Raw genomic sequence first — 20,218 nt, forward strand, 5'->3', positions numbered from 1 at the left:
GTCATCAATTTTTCAACTCATTTGGCAGCAGTATTTTATGTAAATGTAGTGATAAGATCATCGGTATGGTTTGTTGCTTTATCATTAATAGTGGTTCATACAAGGTGGCAAAAGAAGCTGGATATTAATATAAAAAGCTATGAAATAGTGTATGTCTCCCAACTAAAACACTGGTAAACTGTTGCTTATTTTGCAGTATTTTTTACTTGAATTTTGGAAAATATGCAAATTTATAATTCATGTAAGACACTAATAGCAAATGATCTGCATTAAATTCACTTTTGAAGTTAATAGATTAAGAATTTATGCAAAATACTACTTTAGAATACGAAACTATAATTGTTTATTTTACTAAGCTTATGCACCCTTAATTACATATGTAGGTAATTACATTATTTTTATCTAAATTATCCACTATGGATATTCAGATATTTTTCTTGTAAATAATTTATCTAAAAGCAGAGATATATTAAAATACCTTAACTGAAGTATGAAAGTACAATTCAACTTAATTCACTAAATATTTACTATGTACCTTTATATCTTTAAAAATTGAATTAATTCAACTGGGGAAAATAATATAGAACAATTCATGGCCTCATTACTCAAATAAATTATAATAAATTAATTACTACAAGTTCAACATTTTAAAAAAAAGAAATTGTTTTTTTTTCTTATATCTTTGTTTATTTGTTTATTCTTATGTGGTGCTGAGGCTTGAACCTAGTGCCTCACACATGTTAGGCAAGCACACTACCACTGAGCTACAGCTGCAGCCCAAGACAAGTTTTTTTTTTTTTTTTTGCCATTATACATGAGCTCTCTTATTTTTTTTTGCATTACAATTCTTAGTACACCTTAATACCACAATTTACCATATCTCTATTTTTATATGAAATATGTTGACAAATTCATATCTTCATACATAAATTTGTATAATGATGAGGGTCTCCTTTCACCATCCATGCTATTCCCCTTCCCTCTCCCTTTCCCTCCCACCCCTATTTCCTAGGGAGAGAGAGCATGGGAGGAAGATTACCAAGACAAATTTTTTATTATGGAAAAATTGATAGAAGAACTTGTGTAGATACAACCTCACTTACTCATTGTATGACATATGATACTATCATTTTTACGATCCTCAGTTTCTTACCTGTGAAATGGGGTAAATCACAACCTCCTGATACAGTAATGATAATGTAATAAGATAAACAAGCCAAATAATATGCTCAATGATTTTTAGAGGCCTCTTCACTAAGTTATAGAGCCTCTCCTATGGAAGGCTAATGGCCAATATGTCATTGAAACAAAAAGAAGTTAAAAACAGAAACAAAAGTCATATCCTTAGGTTAAAGCAATTTATAAGAAGTAGAGTTAATGGCAATACAAAGTACTACAAGTGATTTCTATTTTTGCTGCTGTGCTTTCAGGCTTAATATTTTAGTCTGAAAAGTAATAATTAAGGGTCATTTTAGGTCTATTCTTCTGTGAAAGTGTGGAATCAGATTTTAAAAATATATATCTTGGAAGCAGAATTGGGTGGCTTCAAATAATGCTTTTCTCTCTCTGGTTGTGACCTCAAAGATCAGGCCCAGAAGCAGTTTAGAGTTAGGGGGATGCTGGAAGATACAATTTTCTACTTTATCAAAAAATGTGTACTCCTCTTGGAATAATCTCTCCGCCTACCATTCCTACATTGTTTTCTGCATAAAAGCGAGATATTTCCTTTGCCTAGCTCTTGTCCCTTCCGCCGAGCCTTAGGGACCCATTCCAGGCTGCCTTCAATATATCTTGAATGGAGATTTCACTTTTACTTGCTCCTAAGATACTTCTTTAGAAAGCATGTGACTAGATAAGTTATCAATGCGCCCATTTAATTTTGTGTGATATCTAGTGTAAGAAATAGCCATTGTTAAAAACTTAAACCTTTAGTCCGAGAAGGGGAATAGCTGGGTCAAATGGTGGTTCCAGTCCCAGCTTTCCCAGGAATCTCCATACTGCTTTCCAAATTGGCCGCACCAATTTGCAGTCCCACCAGCAATGTACAAGTGTACCCTTTTCCCCACATCCTCGCCAGCACTTGTTGTTGTTTGACTTCATAATGGCTNCACTTGAATCAAATGTATGAAATATTATATGTCAAGAGCTTTGTAATGTTTTGAACAACCAATAATAAAAAAATAAATAAAAACTTAAACATTTAAAAAGAAGTTCAGTTACTTTCAAATTTCATCTACATCCAACCTCATCTGACTTTATGTCACTTTCCTCTGGGCTATATCCCAAACTTCCTCATTTCTTACTTACCCGAACTCCTTATTTATCTATCTATTTATTTATTTATTTATAGAAGAGACAGTGGAAGCAGCACCTGACAATTCTTTTGTTCCCTTCTTATATAAATGATGTCATGTGCTCTAAGTAAGGGAAAGAAAAGAAGGAAGACTGGTGAATGGGTACACCTTCCCTGTCAAAGCCATCATTTACATCTCTTTTCTAGAAAAATATGGTGCTATAAATTCCAGCAAATAATTTGAGAAAAAAAAATTCTTCAATGTATGAGAAGGGCTTTGAGATTTGAGATCCCCAGCAGAATAATGGCAACATGAGTTTTTAATGTTGATTCTAATTTAAGTATTCTACATGGACGGTATGATTTGTAGCAGTGATTCGTGATGATGTGCTTCATTAAAATCCTGTTTCTCCTCTGCATAAAATGGATTGCAAGTCAGGATGAAGGCACCAAATATGGTTAATTTCAGGAATGATCACATTGCTTGCTTCATGAGTTTGAAAATGAGACACAATTTATGAATTGGTCTATTTTTAGCACATACATTTCTTTCCCATTGCTCTGAATAGAGTGTATGTCTCGTTCCTGGACGTTTTTGTGGAATGGATGCAAAACAATTTGCTAAGATAAAGTGCAGATAATGTCTACATGTATGCTTTGTAGGAAATGTGTGAATCTTTTTAATTAAATGAAACTTTACTATATCTTTGTTTTTTTCTCTTTTATTTCTTGTAAAGTTGCCATGTTCTAGATCATAAACTAGCTCAAACCCAGATTAAAGACCTAAAAAGAGGATGGATAGAATTTCTAAAAATATTTTTATTGGTTGCTTTACTTCCTAATGTGTGGATTTTTTGTTCTTTGAAGAAGACATCATGGGGTCTGTAAATTGATATATCTAAGCTCATGGCACTAAGAAATGGAGTAGCTGTCTCTTGTGTTCTTGAGGATAATTTACTTTCCTAATATATAATTTCATGCCTTGTTAAAAAGAAAGAAACTGTTGACTGATGAAGGTGAAATGAGAAGATAGGTTTCACTGGAGAAAAAATATCTTCTCTATTCTTTGAAGAAAATTTGACATTTATAGAAAATATGCAGATGCAGGAAAAGGCTTTGGGGAAAGTAATCCCCTGGGGGCTGTTTTCACAATTTGGAAAACACTAATACATGAATAATTTGCCGGGCTGTGTTGGCAAGGTAGATAAGATTACATGCACTGGACATAGTGATCAGGCCTGTGTACATTTGCTAGCCAGATGGCGTGAGACAGTTTATTAGCATGGTGTCCTTAGGTGATGTCTCTATTAGTCCTCTTAGTCAAGTTGACTCCTAGTGGAGCCATAGATAAAATGCACCCCTATTAAGAGAAACCAAAGGAAAAACATTTCATTAGGTAAAGGTCTAGTGTCTAGGTTTTCTAGCCATTCAAAGGATTCATGATCTGATTTCTACATTTGCGTGAGGTGTGTGTGTGTGTGTGTGTGTGTGTGTGTGTGTTTTCCCATAAAACTAAAAATCAAAGTAAGAGGCCTTGTCTTATGAGTGGCATTTGTTTTCTTTTCATCATTAAAATAAGGAAAGTCTTAGTGCTGTGCCATTGTGTTACCCTCAAGGAGCACTTGGATTCCTGTTCCCCCTTAAGTTCCGGGATTCTGAGGGGTCTCTCTTCTTTGGTGGGTTAAGTGATGTTCTTGAGCAAAGAAAAGCAGAAGGTATAATGGTTGATTCGGAGGTTTGTCAGAAACAAAGTCCTCGTTTTACAAATATCTTTCTTGGTTAAATTATTCCAAAAAGTGTTTACCTACTTGTTTTAATCAGCCTTTGCATTGTTGTGAACAAAATACTTGATAAGAACAACTTAGAGGAGAAGTTTATTTGAGGCTCACAGTTTCAGGGTTCTCATTCCATACTTGGCCAACTCCATGGCTCTGGACTAGGGTGAGACAGCACATCATGGAGGAAGGGCTCTGTGGAGGACACCCCCTCAGCTCATGGCTGGGTCAGGAAGAAAGGAAGGGGCCACAGGAAGAACAACCCTTCCAGGGACCCCCCCCACACACAGTGACCCGCCTCCTCCAGACTTACCCCATCTGCCTACAGTTACCACCCACTCAGTCCATTCAAACTAGCGTGGACTAATTAGTTTCCAGCTCTCATAATCTAATCCTTTCACCTGCATCAAACCAGGAGCTTTTAGGGGACAACTCATATCCAAATCAGAGCACTACGAAAATAGTATTATTTCCCAAACACATTTAAATAAGACCAGTGATTAAGATCTGCTAGCATAATTATATTTGTACTTTCAAATCAGAAACATTTCTGATTAGGGTAATTTAATATGTAATATTTCTCAACATCAAGATATTTCTCCAGTTATAGATTCCTAAATCATTATGTGCAAACTTACCATTAATAACACATTTGACCTTGCCTAGTAATTTTTAGACCTTTTTTTTTCTCAGAGTATTTTGATAATTTTATATAATATTCTCCAGGGATTTCAGGGTTTTTCTAGGCTTTTCAAGCTTTTAAAATATTTACATCTTTTACTTTTGACTCCTCAGTTTCTTATAAAGATACATAAATGAGGGAATATTATAAAACATGTTTCTTTAAAATTTACAGATGAAATAAAATAACTAATCTCAGTAGAAGTTTATGGTGCACTGAAGGAAAATGAAAAGGAGATCTATGAACTTACCTGATCTGTGACCCAAGAGTTTCTACTAGTGAAAGTCTGTGCTCCACTTTCTTCCTCAACCCTACCCTCCATCATCATCATAGTAATGAAAATATTGTGTGTGTGTGTTTCAAATACTACATAACTTTCTAAACACTTAAATGTATAGATTTTACTATTTATACATCACTGGATATTTGAATATTTAGAAATAAAATAAAAATGTATCAGTGCATAGCTAACCACCAAAAAATGCAGTGCCTTCCATGAATTAATTATGACATTTTTTCATGATTTTGCAACCTGGTGGTCTCACCAGTGCTGGTCATGTGACTCCAGTTCAGTTGGCAGGTTATCAAGGCCTGACGTCAGCTCTGTTATTGGGAAGCCTGGGAATCTGTCTTATTCTGTGTAATCTCAGGACCTGTTCTTCTCCATCAGATTCCTCTACATGGTCTTGTCAGCTACACAGGTTGCTTACCTGGTGTCTGAGGGCTCCCCAAAGCACAAAAGTAGAAGGTTCCTGTTTTTCCCAGGGATTAGGTCCAGAATTGGCACAATGTCAATTTAATTGCCTCATATGAATTAAAATGAGTCATAGGATGACCCCAAATCAAAGAAAATGGATGACACTAGGGTATACATATTATTAAGGTATGGCTTATTGCAAGCTACCAGTATAAGGATCACCACATTGATATCAATACATTTTGTTTATAACACTATTTATTGTTTCTGAAACAAATTTGTAATATTAATATTACAGCTACTTATGGTTCAAATAACTACTTCTTTTCTAATATATGTTTTGTGAAATTCTATTTTATAATGTTCAAGGCGTGACAACTCAAAAGTAGATAAATAGAAATAGAAAAGCCGATAAAGTTGACCACAAATAACTGACACACTAATTCTTTTAAAAAATGAGTGTAAGTAATTAGGACTTATGCAATTTTTTTAAAATTAGAAGTTATATGAATCCTTAGTTTTTTTCTTTAGTGTAAGTATCTATTTCATAATGAACTAAAAAAAAAACATGTTGTCTAGACAAATGCATGTAAGAAACAAATAAAACAAACATATTTATTAACATGGAAGAATATTTTTTATGAAAGTACTCTGACAGTCACCACCATTATTGATTGCTTTATGGTAAGAAGCAATCATTGTGATCATCTGATATCCATTTTCAATTTTCAATTTGGCTAAAAAAACAAGCTTTTTTTCCTTAGTTCTGCAAAAACTTTCTTCTTGTGTTTCCTAAACTATTGGTCTTTCAGAAATAACAGAATCATAATTTTTCATACAAGTAAACATAAAGAAAACATTTGCCATATACAACACAAAAAGTGCTAATGTCATAATGTAAAAATCTATCTTACAATGGAATAAGAAGAATATACATAATTCAATAGGAACATAAAGGAAAAATGTCAACAAACAATTTATAGAGGAAGAAGTACAAGGAGCCACAGAGACATAAAAAAATATGCTCCACCTCCATAAAAAAGTAAAAGAAATGCAAATTAAAGTAATAAAGGAAGCAATTTACCATTCATAAGATTGGCAAGGGTTTTGAGACAGCAGGTTCATACACTATTGGCGGTATTGTATATGTGATTTGTAAAAACAATACAGAAACCAATACCCAGAAATAGACCCAAAGTATCTCTTTTTTATTATTAGTTGTTCAAAACATTACATAGCTCTTGACATATCATATTTCATACATTTGATTCAAGTGGGTTATGAACTCCCATTTTTTCCTCGTGTACAGATTGCAGAATCACCTCAATTACACATCCACATTTTTACATATTGCCATACTAGTGTCTGTTGTATTCTGCTGTCTTTCCTATCCTCTACTATCCCCCCTCCCCTCCCCTCCCATCCCATGTTCTGTCTCTACCCCATCTGCTGTAATTCATTTCTTTCCCTTGTTTTTTCCCCTTTCCCCTCACTTCCTCTTATATGTAATTTTGAATAACGATGAGGGTCTCCTTCCATTTCCATGCAATTTCCCGTCTCTCTACCTTTCCCTCACACCTCTCGTCCCTGTTTAATGTTAATCTTCTTCTCATACTCTTCCTCCCTGCTCTGTTCTTAGTTGCTCTCCTTATATCAAAGAAGACATTTGGCATTTGTTTTTTAGGGATTGGCTAGCTTTACTTAGCATAATCTGCTCTAGTGCCATCCATTTCCCTGCAAATGCCATGATTTTGTTATTTTTTAGTGCTGAGTAATACTCCATTGTGTATAAATGCCACATTTTTTTTTTTATCCATTCATCTATTGAAGGGCATCTAAGTTGGTTCCACAGACTAGCTATTGTGAATTGTGCTGCTATGAACATCGATGTAGCAGTATCCCTATAGTATGCTCTTTTAAGGTCTTCAGGGAATAGTCCGAGAAGGGGAATAGCTGGGTCAAATGGTGGTTCCATTCCCAGCTTTCCAAGGAATCTCCATACTGCTTTCCAAATTGGCTGCACCAATTTGCAGTCCCACCAGCAATGTACAAGTGTGCCCTTTTCCCCACATCCTCACCAGCACTTGTTGTTGTTTGACTTCATAATGGCTGCCAATCTTACTGGAGTGAGATGGTATCTTAGGGTGGTTTTGATTTGCATTTCTCTCACTGCTAGAGATGGTGAGCATTTTTTTCATGTACTTGTTGATTGTTATTCACCACATCAATAGACTTAAAGATAAGAACCATATGATCATCTGATAGACACAGAAAAAGCATTCAGCAAAGTACAGCATCCCTTTATGTTCAAAACACTAGAAAAACTAGGGATAACAGGAACTTACCTCAACATTGTAAAAGCTATCTATACTAAGCCTCAGGCTAGCATCATTCTAAATGGAGAAAAACTGAAGGCATTCCCTCTAAAATCTGGAACAAGACATGGATGCCCTCTCTCACCACTTCTATTCAATATAGTTCTCGAAACACTGGCCAGAGCAATTAGACAGACGAAAGAAATTAAAGGCATCAAAATAGGAAAAGAAGAACTTAAATTATCACTATTTGTAGGTGACATGATTCTATACCTAGCAGACCCAAAAGGGTCTACAAATAAACTAATAGAGCTAATAAATGAATTCAGCAAAGTGGTAGGATATAAAATCAACACGAATAAATCAAAGGCATTCCTGTATATCAGCCACAAATCTTCTGAAATGGAAATGAGGACAATCACCCCATTCACAATATCCTCAAAAAAAAAAATACTTGGGAATCAACCTAACAAAAGAGGTGAAAGACCTAGACAATGAAAACTACAGAACCCTAAAGAGAGAAATAGAAGAAGATCTTAGAAGATGGAAAAATATACCCTGTTCATGGATAGGCAGAACTAACATCATCAAAATGGCGATTTTATCAAAAGTTCTCTATAGGTTTAATGCAATGCCAATCAAAATCCCAAGGGCATTTCTTGTAGAAATAGATAAATCAATTATGAAATTCATATGGAAAAATAAAAGACCCAGAATAGCAAAATCAATTCTAAGCAGGAAGAGTGAATTGAGCGGTATAGCGATACCAGACTTCAAACTATACTACAGAGCAATAGTAACAAAAACAACATGGTACTGGTACCAAAACAGGCGGGTGGAACAATGGTACAGAACAGAGGACACAGAGACCAATCCACAAAATTACAACTATCTTATATTAGATAAAGAGGCTAAAAGCATGCAATGGAGGAAGGATAGCATCTTCAACAAATGTTGCTGGGAAAACTGGAAATCCATATGCAACAAAATGAATCTGAATCCCTTTCTCTCGCTATGCACAAAAGTTAACTCAAAATGGATCAAGGAGCTTGATATCAAAACAGAGACTCTGCGTCTGATAGAAGAAAAAGTTGGCTCCAATCTACATACTGTGGGGTCAGGCTCCAAATTCCTTAATAGGACACCCATAGCACAAGAGTTAATAACAAGAATCAACAAATGGGACTCACTCAAACTAAAAAGTTTTTTCTCAGCAAGAGAAACAATAAGAGAGGTAAATAGGGAGCCTACATCCTGGGAACAAATTTTTACTTTTCACACTTCGGATAGAGCCCTAATATCCAGAGTATACAAAGAACTCAAAAAATTAAACAATAAGAAAACAAATAACCTAATCAATAAATGGGCCAAGGACCTGAACAGACACTTCTCAGAAGAGGACATCCAAAGCATCTCTTAATGAAGACAGTAGTCACATCTGGTTAAGTTAGTCCTTCAGTTTTTAACTTCAGTTATCATATTCATTTTTAAAAGTTCTATGTAGATTAGTCTATATCTTTACATCTGTTAGGTTATTTCTAAAATTTCCCTTCACCTAATACCATTTTAAATCTTTTATTTCTTTGAACACAGTAAGCATAATTGTTTATTAATCAGCTTCTTTGAATTCTAATATTTTGGGCATTTCCAAGTTTTCTTTTTTTTCTGATCTCTGTTTCTTTCTAGTTTTTGTTCATGGTTCCTTATTTCCTAATGAGTCTGACTTCAGTTTGTTTGTTTTTCCTTATGAGCTGATTATTTTTGTTGTTGTTAGATAATTACTTGTTTGCATTCTTTGAGTCCTAGAATGAAAGCTGTTATTTTTTTCAGAGAAGAATTTGATTTTCCTCTGTCAAGCACCTGGATCATTACTTGCAAGAAGTATTTTAAGCTAAATACATGCTTAGAAGTACAGTCATCAGTTTGGTGTGAATTTGGGTCCAAACCATATGAACAGCAGTGTGTGGTTGTATCTCTGCTGCCCACCATTTAGGTAACATTCTTTGTAGGCCTCACATGCATATTTGTCTATAGGAAGATGAGTGCATTTCAAGGAGATTGGGTTCTGTTCAACCCGGGTGTGTATGTGTCTTTTAGAGGTCTTAGACCTAAGAGGAATGGCCTTCTAGGCTCCATTCCCTTCTTGGAAAACATCCTCATGTTTAATTCTCTCCTCCACTCCCTATAAATAAATTTTGGAAATGGCATAAATTTATTCAATTTGGTAAATGTCCTCAAATGGAGTTCAGGTTCTAATTAATCACTGTGGTTCCAACTATATTTAAACTTTGACTTATTGAACCACAATAGTTCAATATTATATAACAATCAGCATATAATTGCTCATGCATCAGGTGTGGTCATCTGAGGATCTTGTCTTTATGGGTGGGCTGGCCATTCACTGGGACGACTGCTAGTTTGGCTCTGCTCCTCAGGCTTCACACCCTTGACCTGGGAGTATACACCTAGGGCCAACCTGAGTGTCTCCCTCCCAGCATGTGAGTGAGCCAACCAACCTTGTGAGCATACCTCAAGCTACTGTTTACAGCATGCTTGCCAATCTCTTGTTGGCCCCAAACAAGACAGCAGTGAAACCACAACTAAAGTGGGAGGTCACCGCATGGCAAAGAGAATGGTTATGGTTTGGATCGAAGAATGGAGATATCACCAGGCATGGTGGCACTCACCTATAATCCCAGTGACTCAGGAGTCTGAGGCATGAGGATTACAAGTGTGAAGCCAACCTCAGCAACTTAGTGAGGCCATAAGCAACTTAGTAAGAACCTGTCTCAAATAAATAAGGAAACAAACAAACAAACAAAGTGAAATAAAAAGCACTGGGGATGTAACTCAGTGGTTAAGTGCCCCTCAGTAGCTTCAATTCCAAGTATCTAAATAAATAAATAAGAACGGAGGTACCTTTTCCATTCTGACAAATGGAAAAATCTTTCCCATGGTAATTTCTTACCATCTCACCATTCTACCATTCTAAGAAGTATATTGCTTATATTTAACTAATTTTTTTTTGCTGTTTTCTTTGGTATAGATAATTTAAGTAGAATATCCTAAGAGAACGGAGGAAGCTTTCATTAATTTAAGATTTTTAAAAAGTTCTATAATAATATTTTTTAACATTGAGACAGATGTCATCAAATATAATGCACTCATGATGTCACCATTACAAATGAGTGATTCGTTGGACCAAACATTAATATAGTGCACTATATCATTTGCTTTGTTCTTGTAATCTGGTAAAAGATTTTTTTTTCTAATAAAACAATAGACTTATAAAGCAATATATTTATAAAACAAATAAAATATGAATTTACCTACCAAAAACACATAAGAGAAATTGTTACACAAAGATTAGTTTAAACTAATACTACACATAACATGTTTTAATTTCTTTCAAAAAAATAATGAAAACATTTTTCCATGTGTATAAGTACTCCTTTCCTACATACTTTTAAATGACTGTACCACATTTTATTTTGTATTTACCACAATTTATTCAACAAATACCTACTTGATTACAATTTTTCAGTATTGCAAACAATGTAGCAAATAGCATTCATGTCAAATTTTTGTTTCCTTTATGAATTTCCTTAGCGTAAATGACCTGAGTCAGAGTGGATCAATTCAGATTTATTCCTGCTTTCAAGGATATGATACATGTTTCTTTTTTTTGCCTCCAAAAAATGTTGTGTACTTTTCACTTATTCTGGAAATGGACAAAGACCATTTGGAGAAGAAATGGAGGGTTACTTGTTCAGAGCTTGCTATAGATGAGAGTTGGCCACCACCACCTGCTTTTGACAGAGCCTCAAAGGCAGGCAGGGCTGGAAAGCTGATGTGAAGAAAGGGGAGGGCTTCAGGGGCATCCTGATTGGAGGTGTTGGTGTGGGAGAGTTGGTGGCAGGCTGACTAGAAGCAGAGCATCTTGTTTGATTGGTCCTTGTTGGAAGTAGGGATGAAAAAGTGAAGAGCTTGGCAGTTGTTGAACAAGTCCTGACACTTTGGGGCCAATTGAACACACATTCAGTTTTCTGGTCCAGTTGTTGCAGGAGTTGAGGTTCAGCCTGCTGGATTTGTGTTGACCAGCGTTATATTGCCATAAGTGGTTTAACCAGTTCTCATTTGTATATTCAGTCTCCATACTGAAAGAAGCATGTAAGAAGTAAATGCTTAATTTGCATTGTTGTTTTGTTTATTAAAAATATCTTTAAAGGGAGATATTTATGGAATGTTCTTAGAAAAACGATTGATCTATACCAAGATCTCAATAAATATCAGCTATTATTTTACTTAAGTTCACCTTTCCAAAGTAGTGTATTCAGCATCATATCTTTTATTATGATTCAGTGGTGCTCTATGTCCTACATGATAATGTGAATATCTTTAGTTGATATTCAAAGGCTCTTTACTTTGTCCTTAATGTGCTCTCTCTCCCAAGAGTCATCTGCCTGTTCATCAATTCAACTCATGCATATTAGTTACTCACAAAACCTACACAAGTCATTGTATTCAAAACAATTTTGTTCCTGCCTTTATTCAGATTATTTTTCCTCTTCTAATATTGCTGTTCCCTTTGTGTTTATGTGAATTCCACCATTCTTCAAAACTTACTTGCTGTGACTTCCTATGTTGAAACCAATTACCATCAGGTTCTCTCCTCTGAACACTCATCACCCATGACATCACTACTGACTGATTTGACATCATATGCTTCTTCCTGTTTGTGTCATTTGAACAATTCAATGTTATATGTGTCCACACATTTTAATATCTTCCTTATTACATAATATGTTAACTCTCTTAATAGTCCTTATTTCTCTATCAGTGTTTTCCTATGAAACTAAGGATCTGGGACACCAATTTACTGTTTTATAATTAGAGACATTGCTTAAGTTCAGGCTTCCATTTCTGAAAAGGAGATAATGCTTTCAATTTCCTCTCAAAGAGATGAGAATAATGAAAACATTTAAAGTTTATCTATTTCTGGAGAAGCTGTTATATAGTGAATAATAATGCTGGTAACAAAACATGAATAAACATTGGGGAATGATAATGCTTTTACGTTTGTTATAAGAAAAAACTTGTACCCTAACAAGTTCCTATGTTGCTCTCACTGTGTTCATTTTATGATATATAGATGAGGAAGAAATCATGGCTTTTGCTTGTCAAAACTGACTTTCTTTTCTAGATTTTGACTAGCTCCAAGTGCAGAGCACAAATGCTTTTATTACTTCTCTTTTTGGCTTCAGTATCTTCAAAAAAGTCTACAGATGCATGGTCATATTGTTGGCATTGGAATTATCTATTTGATATGAATCCCACTTTCTCACTGCACTAAAAAATTTATAAAAGATACAATGAAGCATTTCTCTCTCAGGCCAGAATGCTGAAGTTGGGAAGAAGAAGGTGTAAATTTCTATTTCATATAGTGTGTATTTACACAGGGAGCCAGAAACACACAGCAGGGTAAGATATTTTAAAAGCAAAGTTTAACACTAGGAAGCTATGTGTTGTCAGTAACAACACAAAGAGATGTCTTATAGAAAGAAAGAGAGCAGCAAAGAATCTTAAAGGAATAAAACAAAACTTTAAATATTCATTACACTAAGTTGGATTTATTTGGGAAAATGCCATTGTATGTGTTTTCTTTATGAAAGTTAAAATAAATGAAACACAACCATAGAATAAATGCAAGATCAATAATTACAGTTTTACTTCTTGATGGACAATACTTTATAACATTTTCTTAATATTTAAAACTTATATTTTAATCACTATCAATTTTTGTTTTTAAAAGAATCACAGAGAAAAATATCAATTTTTCACTTATTTAATTTATGAACTACATAAGCAAATAAAAAACAAATAAAGTGAAATAAAAAGCACTGGGGATGTAACTCAGCGGTTAAGTGCCCCCGGTAGCTTCAATTCCCAGTACCTAAATAAATAAATAAGAATGGAGGTACCTTTTCCATAACAAAAAATTATAGTCCATACCAAAAATTTAAACTTTGGCACATAAGAATTATACTTTCTTTTTCTTTTTTGCTGTATCTTTTAAATTTGAAAATCAAGGTTAACACCTTGAAGAATACTGATTGATAGTTACAGTTTCTACAACTAATATTGTCACATACAAAATAACTAGATGTTTTACTCTAAAAATCTAATAAAATGCTGAATATTCTTTATTATTTTTTAAATTTGGAAGATAATTATTGTTTTATTGCATAAAGATCAATGTTGAAACAAATTCTTACGGTTTTGAATATTTTAACAGACTAGACCAAGGCCTTTAGCCTGGCCTAAATAGGTTGTGTGACTTTCTCTGCTTTTCAGGTATTTAATTGCTTATTAGTACAGAGCAAGGAAATTCATCTTGCACCCCTTACAAATCCATGCAAATGAACAATTTCAAACTATTGAACTGAGAAGAAGATATAATTTGTCATTGAAACCAGGAACCTTACATGGGAAAAGAACATGATGGAGGGCCAACTGATATGAGTTGAGACCACACTGGGCAAACCAGAGTTATGTGGTAACTGTACAAATAATACACACTGAATGCTCCCAATGTCCTCAACTAATCACTTTTTAAAATGGTCTCCATCTTGGTTATACATACATATAAACATTCTAATAAAATTCTAGCTTAGGTCCATTTTAAATTATTGAGTACCATCTTAAATTTCAAGGGGGAAATGCCCTATTCATCTTTAGTAGTGTACATTAACATTAAATTTAGTGTTATATTTAACATTAGATGTCATGTCACAAAATTCTTTTAAAAACAGCAATCCTATATGCTTTGAAGCAATGTTTGTTACAACGTAGTGTTGCTACCCTGCTTATGAAGAATGCAAAAGTTCAGTATTAAAATTTAAGAATAATGTGTGCAAGAATCAGAGTTCAAAATAAATTCTGAAAAATTTCAAGATTGCCTAAAAGGCATTTTTACTTTTGTTAAAGTTTAGAAAAATAATGGAGCAGGTCCTGTACCATAGATAGGGCTAAATGATAAAATGTTTACAGATGACAAATTAAGCTACTAGAGTCCAGATTTATTTACATGTTTTTCCATTTAGAATATTTCAACAGAAATATGTCAAAGTGAATTCAAGTTCTAAGAAAAAAATAATTTCTTCCTGAAGCACTGAGACAAATTTCAAAGCTGAATCAATTATTCCTATTTGGAAAACATGATGAATCAAAGAACTGATGAAAGTCAGAGATTATCAAAGTGGGCAAACCTCAAAGACTCTACCAAGAAAACCTATTAGAAGTAATTGATGAATTTAGCAGTTTCAGGACACAGCATCAACATTTAAAACTCAGTAGCATTACTACATGCTGAAAGTTGGAATTCAGAAGCATAGTACCCAAATAATATGAAAACTTTTGAAAGAAATTATTTTAAAATGTAGTTGGTAAGCAAACAGAAACAATGACATTGTGAGTGGAAATAATGTGAAGATCTGATGTGAAAGACTTATTACTAAGCCCCTTTTTGTCTGTTGTTGGTATATTCAACTCATAAATTATTTGACTGGTGTAGTAACATTACAATAGTCTCTTAACATGACCTAGAAAACCAAATAGATGAAAGAGGGCAAAATGATAGGATATTTGAGTGAATTTGTAAGACATCAAACAACCATTGTCAAAGAGAATTGATGAATAAATTAATATTGCTTTGACCAATACATTTTAGCAGTATATAACTTATTTTTTAACATTGTTATTAGTGATGATAAAAAGAAGTTATTTACATGTTTATCAAATCAGAATAGGATGCATGAAAGAAAAGGATAGTAATATATGGTTTAGGAAAAATGGGAAAAAGAACATCTCTACTGGTGCTTATTAAAATCCATTTCATCTTTGACCCAACTATTAGAAAATACTTATTTAAATAGAAGGGGAATATTATTTCTAACTTTTACTCATTTGTATTGGTTCTACTTCTTAATGGTCATAGAGAATACTGGAACTTTTTTCAAAGTGAAAGCTGTTCAATTATTGGACAACTCTCATGATTGTTCCTATTCTGTCCTGGAGAAGTTCTTATTTTTTCCAGCTATTTATCAAATTACATGGTCTTGTGTTTATGCAATATTTCCTGTCACCCATTTGTTATAAACTATTTTTATGCACTTCATCATATCTCATTCTAGGACACAAATAAAATAAAATATTATCTGATAAAATAAAAATAGTATTGATTAGTACCTCTTTTATTTGAGGTACTATCTTCTATTAATACAATTTGAGAACACATCAAAAGGTTGTTCTAGATGAGATTAGTATCTGTTGAATGCTCCAATAGGTCTTTTATGCTTATTCTGAATCACAGTTTCTATAGCCTATACTCAAAGTACCAGTCCTAAACACAATTATTTTATCATAATTTTATAATATATTTGTCAATCTGGAACAAGAATTTGATATACCATAAATATTTGGGAAAAAGAGCCATATTTCAGTTTTAAAATCCATTATTTTGTTTGTACAAAAAAAAACATAGCAGACACAGAATGGAAGCAAAGCTAAAATAATTTAGATTTGCAAGCGGATTTTACTGTTTACTAAATTACCTAATTTATCTGAAACAAAATATTCATCCTAAAAATGAGAAATTGAAGGCACAGAAAGGATAAACAGCTTAGCCATGATTATAGCAAGACTAAGTAATAATCCTGAGGATTAAGTAAATGGGTTATTTACCTACCTCCAATCTGTGAACTGCTTGAAAAAATATTGTGTTTCCTCAGTTTTGTGCATCTTTGTGAAAAATATTAAGGTCAAAGTTTATTACCCAAATTTCATTACTTTAAAATAAGTCTATACCATTTTGCTATTGTAAACCATAACATAGTGCAAATTTGTGAGATCACATGGTATGATATTCAGAATAGATTTTTTTTATGGAAATTAGCAAAAATGTAACCATCATCATGATTATGGACATCTGTATTTATTTACATCACTTTAATTTTGATTTGGAAAACAGAAAAACAGTACAATGAAGTTTACATGTTATTTAACTTTATTTTCATTGCTAAGGTTTATGATGCATAAAACAGCAATGCCTCTTAAAAGACTAGGATATTTTTGTCAATAAATTCATATAATGCCAAAAATGCTGAAGAGGCATGTTTTATTTACCTATCCTGAAAATATATCAATAGTGTGGAATTTTTTAACAAGAATTTTCAACTTGGAAAGGCTAAGACTTTATGCAAATTCAAATTTGTCTCAATCAAAGTCTGGTCTTCAAGCATCCTACTTATCACATTTCTTATCACATTGCTAAGAGAAAGAATGGCTTATCATAAGATAAGTGGCTTATCACATTGCTAAGAGAAAGAATCCAAACTCATTGGAAAGTACTTGGAGGAGCCATATGTCCTGGAAATGTCAAGTTGGTGTATGAGGAAGCAAACTTAATTCATTGCCTCTGTATTAAGACACCATTGACTCTGGAGTCGCTGATATTTCTTTTAATATTTTGAAGCAGATCATGGAGGAATTGGCAGCTGTTATTTCCCTTCAGCATGCTTGATGAATCTGCTGTTGTTCTTTCAGTACAACTAGCTCTTATGTGTATGCATCAAACATCAATGAAGAATTCCCATTCTATGAGCCCTTTTTGCAAGCTGTTAAGGCCATTGGTATCTTCAGATGGTGAAAAATTTCTATGCCAAGCCACACTCAACTGGAAAGAAAATCTTGTTACTCTGCATAGATTGAACACCTGCAGTTTCTGGCAACATATCTGAATTTGCAATTTTAGAGAACAAAGAAGTTCAACAGGCATCATTGTGACTCATTGGTTTCTATATCTGTGAGTATTTTGCATCAGAGGCTTTGCCAACCATTCCCTCAAATTCCTTTCTGTTGCCCCAAAAGTTGTCAATTTCATCAGAGACAGGCACTTGAATAATTAGCTTTAAATTTTTAAATTTAAAAAGGGACATATTTTTAAATCAGGGAATGGAATAATATCTGAAGATATTCTTTGCTACGTGAATGGATTTTGGCTTTCTGAGAATACATTTCAAAGAGATTGATTAGATTTTAGAATTTTTCTTTAAGAGAAAACAATTGCCTTTTTTGTCAGCTAAGATTGTTTGCCTACACATAACAGAAAAAAAGAAAGCATAGCGACTTATTAAGATAGAAGTTTATATTTTCCTCTTATATAATAGGAGTTCCAACTGTAGGCAACCCAGGGTAGGTTTGGTATCTGCATTAGAAATCCAGGCTTCTGTCTTTCTGCTTTACCTCCTTAGTCTCTGGTTTTTATCCTCAAATTACCTTGTAAGCCAAGATAGTTCCTTCATGTCTAAGAGATTGTATCTTGAATGAGACAGACAAGAAAAAGGAAGTTTCCTTAGCTATTTTTAGGCAGCTTTCATAGAGTTCCCACAAAATATATATACTTACATGTCATTGAACTGAACTTAGTTATGTGACCATATCCAGAGATGAAGAGAAATGGAACATTTCATTGGAATTGTATAAAGTAACGTGTCTATAAAATAATTAAGTCTTTGTTATTGAAACTGAGAGAAGGAAATGGAAGTTGAGTTGAGCAACTTGTTGTCTACCACATTGATTCAGAATGATTTAGTTAAGTATACTTCTTCTTAATTCAGTTTAACTGGTGGATCTTCTTGTGATATGGATATGTAATACTTTTCATTCATGTGCTTCAGACTTGGTTATGATTGTTTAGAAAAAAAAATTTTTGATCAGGGCCATCTATATTATGTGTTGGGCCCTCTGCAATATGAAAATGCAGGGATCCTTGTTCAAACAGGAGGAGGAAACCTTTTCTTTTTTCTTCTCTAGTATCCATCTTGACCTGTCATTGTGTTTTTTATTTGCTATTTAATATTGTATTCCCCCAGCATGAGGTTTCTGGAATGGGTACAGAATTCCACAGATGCTTGAGTCCCAGTCCTGCAATTCCACATAACCCTCCCAGGGTTCACGCTTGAGCCCCTTCTGTTAGAAGAATGGCTGAAGTTGGCTTGGTCAGTTCAAGAGTTAAGAGGCTGAGACAAGGAGATAGCAGAATCCTAGACCATATATAACTAAGGCTTAAGTTCTTGGCCTGGCACCATTGTCCCACAGAATTTACAAACAAAATACAAATTCAAAGATAAGATTATAAAGAGAATTAGTTTTAAGTGGGGACCCCTTCTGTGCAAGGAGACCCGAGAGACACATTGGATACAGTCTCCAAAGTTGGCCCTGGATAGGAGTTCTTCTAACCAATCTGTTACTCTAAATGAGCAGGTCGGAAGTATAGAACACTAACATTTTTAGGTTAGATTTCCCAGAGATAGACCCTGACAGGAATATTCCTGTGAAAGTGATTCATTTGGAAGTCTTCTCAAAAAAGCATGGAAGGAAAACGGAGAAGGGGGACATGAAAGGATAGAACCCAAGAGAGAATCTCAAAATCCTCATGGTGACTTTATCTCAAATGCTCAGGAGATCTCTTACGGCAGGGAGGGTCACTTCTCCAACTCATCCTGTTAAGATTGCAGAAGTATTTATACCGCACATCTTTAGTTAAGGGATAGTCACTGAGACATAAATTCCCAGGCACTTTTTATTCTCCCAACTGCACATGGCTGAAGTTGGTTGGGCAGCCTAAAGGGAGCTTTTCCACAAAGAGATGCAGGTGTTTGCTGTGGGAGACAAAGCACATGGAGCCAGAGCATCACTGCAGTTGTGAATGGTAAAAGGAAAGGAGGGAGTGTGGCCACAGCACCAACTAATGGGCATTACAGTAATTATCCAAAGCTGAAGGACTTCTGTAGGCTACAGTTGGACTCCTTCCACCCCACTGTAAGTATCTGTAGACACTTGGAAGCTTTGCAAAGCTATTTATGCTGTGAATGTACCTTTCCTTGATGCCCAAGGAACAGCAATAAGGACATAGGTTTGACAAGAGAAGAACCAAATGAACTAAACACAATGACCTCACATTCAAAGATCTTTAAGAAGTCATGTTGCTTTTAAGTCAGATCTTATAAAACTGGTGATGCATGTATAAAATAAAGACTCTAGAGAGTGTTCCATGCATATGTGTGGGCATTTTTCTATAAATTGACTATAAATTTAACCAAGCAATGATTCCCAGAAGATCATTCCTCTAGGGACTATACTTTTTTCTTATTTTTAATGTTACCAAAATGACAAATGTTTTAAGTGACTAAATCCACTCAATATAAAATCTATATTTATTTATGATTACTGTCCTTTTTATGTTATTTATTTATCCCAGTAATCAATATTTATTTAGCACCTAGTGTACATGTTCCGGGAGAGAAAGACTTGGTGAGGACCTCCTTTTTACTGCATGATCCAATCTACACAATTTCTCTAAACCTAATTTGTCGTTACATTATTCAGGTTTATTTC

At 34.2% G+C, this 20,218-nt stretch overlaps 1 protein-coding gene across 9 annotated transcripts in view; it reads left to right on the forward strand.

Annotated features, from left to right (window-relative positions):
- The window catches only part of Marchf1 (membrane associated ring-CH-type finger 1), a 732,725-nt gene that overhangs the window by 258,261 nt on the left and 454,246 nt on the right, over positions 1-20,218 (forward strand). The window lies entirely within an intron of this gene.

Source organism: Marmota marmota, unplaced genomic scaffold, assembly GCF_001458135.2.
Source record: "Marmota marmota marmota unplaced genomic scaffold, marMar, whole genome shotgun sequence".
Lineage (NCBI taxonomy): Eukaryota > Metazoa > Chordata > Mammalia > Rodentia > Sciuridae > Marmota > Marmota marmota.